Genomic DNA, 3,253 nt, shown 5'->3' on the forward strand with positions numbered 1-3,253 from the left:
GCTCCGTTGCGAGGAGGATAGAAACCTGGAACCTCTAGAGCCTGCCGACCAAACCTCCTCTACAAGGTGAGAGAGGAAAAGGGGCAGGCAAAAGAAAGGAGGGGGGAATGGTGCTGGGGGCTTGCATAAAATTGTGAAGGAGTATGACTGAAGGGGGGGGGGGTGGAGAAGGGGGGGGGCAGAGCAGTCTGGGGGGACTTGGGGATCTGAAGGAGGAGAAGAAAGATGGGTCTGAAAGAGTACTAAGGGGTGTGTGGGCACCTACCGTATTTTTCACCATATAAGACGCACCCAATTTTAAAGGAGGAAAATCTAGAAAAAAAAGATTCTGAACCGAATACAATGTAAAGTATAGGACAGTGATCTTTAACCTGCGGACCTCCAGATGTTGCAAAACTACAACTCCCAGCATGCCCGGACAGCCGTTGGCTGTCCGGGCATGCCGGGAGTTGTAGTTTTGCAACATCTGGAGGTCCAAAGGTTGAAGACCACTGGTATAAGAGGTAATACTCACGTGTCCCCGCCGCTCCGGACCCGTCCCCGCTCGGGTGGTAAATTAAAATGACACAGGCGGATCAGGGGGAAGGGGACTGAAATAGCACAGGGCCCTGTGTCATTTCAATCCCCCCCCCCCCCCTCTAATGCCCCCAAGAATTTTCAATTGCCTCCCTGTGATCCCTTTTGCCATTTCAATCCCCCTCCTCTGATCCCCACCCCCCTGTGCCATTTCAATTGCCCCTCTCTGATCCCCCTGTGCCATTACATGACGCGACATGCATGGGCATGGGCGGAGCTTCCCGTGATATCAGACATGTATAATTATTTATGCAAATTACCATGGCCGGTATTTTTTGGGGGGCCAACCCTATCCCTCATATATATATTTGTGGTCGTGGCCCATGATAGTGGAATTGGACGTACTTACCAATGCTTGTCTTGATCTGTTTGTTTCACAACTCGTCCACCTGTAAAACACATCCTGCCACTGGACACACATGCCTTAACCTGGACTGATACTAACTGACCCTTATTACTGAATCTTAACAGCGGTTGAATTGTGCCCAAACCGCGAACGAGGGCACGCCTATAGTGGGCAAAAAATGATAACACGGTTAGGTAAATGGTGAAAGCAAATTACTTTTATTTATTACAGCACTAAAAATTTGAATACATCCGCCATTTCTAACTGGGGGTTGGGAATGTATGCCGCATAGGCATCTGATTTCCATCTTCCTAATTTTTTTAGTATATGGACCGGTACTCCGTGTTTGGAGGCTGCGGAGGCTGCTCCAATGCGGAACGAGTGTCCTGAGTAGCAGCGTGGGTCAAGACCTAACAGCCTAATCAACGTGCGTACATGACTGACAAACTGAGCGGTGGTGAGAGGGGCTGAATCAAAAGGCAGCAATGGCCTTACCTCTGGTTTGCCATTCATGATGTTTACCCACTCCGCGAGTACCGCTAGAGGGCACCAGGGGTTGCCGGAGGGATAATACCGCACCACGGTGGACTCCCTGCAGGTTTTTGTGACCCGTAGTGTCAGCTCCGCATGATTTTGCTTGATGCTAAGTTGGCCTATGTCTACGAAAGGTGCTGAACGTGACGCACAAGTGATCTCCCCAGGCCTCAAAAACCCATAGAGCGCTAAATATATGCCGACCTTGATAACCTTGCTGTGCAACCACCCGAACGGGGCGGAGTCGAGAAGAGTCGACATGTTTCTGAAGATTTCCCCTGTGATAGGTTGCCGTGTACCCACCCGCGGAATGGAGTTAGAATTAACCCCTTTTAATGCAGCTTTGATGAGATGTATTGAGCATATGGAAGGCTCCTCAGGGAATTGTAAAGCATGGTAGTGTTGGATCCCGGATATATGTAACTTGATGGAGTTGTATGACAAGCTCAGGTCAGAGTGGCAAAAGGCAATGAACTGTAGTGTAGTGGAAATGCTAAAGCCCCAAGGCAAGGCGTGTCTGTCCAGAAACGAGCTGTATAAGCTGATGGCTGCTGTGTAAGCCTTCCTTGTCCTTGGGGCTAATGAACTCTTCACTAAAGTTTCTGCTATCAGGGAGTAACGCCTCAATCCAGAGTTAACACCCGATGTGAAGGCACTGTGGTGGCTACTGGCTCCGCACCTGGTGAGACCTGGAAAAAAAGATCATAGTTACCCCTAGACAAGGCATCAGCCGCTGTGTTGCAAGTTCCCGCTATGTGTACTGCAATGAAGTTGAAATTGTGTTGTAGTGCTATCCATACCAGCCTGCGCAAATAACTCATGACCTGTAATGATTTGGATCTGCCCTTGTTAACTGTCTGTACTGTGGCCAAATTGTCACAGAAAAACGTGACCGTGGAATTGGACCATGAGGATCCCCAGACTTGTGCTGCTGCCACTATGGGATACACTTCGAACAAGGCGGAAGTGCGGCTGAACCCAGGGACATCCATAACCTCCGGTGGCCATCGGCTGGCCATCCACTGCTCGCCATGGATTGCTGCGAAACCCAGTGTGCCTGTGGCATCCGTGTACACCTTAGGGGAGTCGATAGTGACAGGTGGCAAGAAAATTGAAACCCCATTCCACTGACTGATGTGATCATGCCACATGTGTAAGTCTGCCAACGCCTCAGGACCTAACTTGACCGGACTACCTGACTTTGTTGCTAGTGACAGTAGTGCCAACAGCCTTGATACAAAAGATCTACCCTGCGGAATTATCCGCATCGCGAAAGCCAGCATGCCTAGCAAGCTCTGGAGTTCAACCCTTGATGTCACTCGTGTTCTCATGAATTTCTGGATGGTTTCTTTGATTCTACTGAGTTTGTCTGCGGGCAGGCTGGCCTGCATTCTCTCTGTGTCCAGTACCACACCTAGGAATGTAATCTTGGCTGATGGTCCCTCCGTTTTCCCATGAGATACTGGTATACCCAGGGTGTCGAATAAAGACCTCAGTGCTAGCAGACTGTTGGGATTATCGCCTGGGGGATCTAACAGGAGAAAGTCGTCCAAGTAATGTATGACGTGTCTACAACCTGACACATTTACCAGTACCCAGTGCAAAGCTCGTGCTAGCTGTTCGAACAACCACGGGCTGCTCTTGGAGCCGAACGTAAGTCTTGAGGCGAAATAGTACATGCCCTGCCATTTTATGCCATACCACTTCCACAACTCTTCTGCTATTGGTAGCAACTTGAAGGCATCGGCAATATCTGCCTTCGCTAACCATGTACCTGGTCCCAACTGAAGAATGGTT

This window comes from Hyla sarda, chromosome 4 (genome assembly GCF_029499605.1).
Source record: "Hyla sarda isolate aHylSar1 chromosome 4, aHylSar1.hap1, whole genome shotgun sequence".
NCBI lineage: Eukaryota > Metazoa > Chordata > Amphibia > Anura > Hylidae > Hyla > Hyla sarda.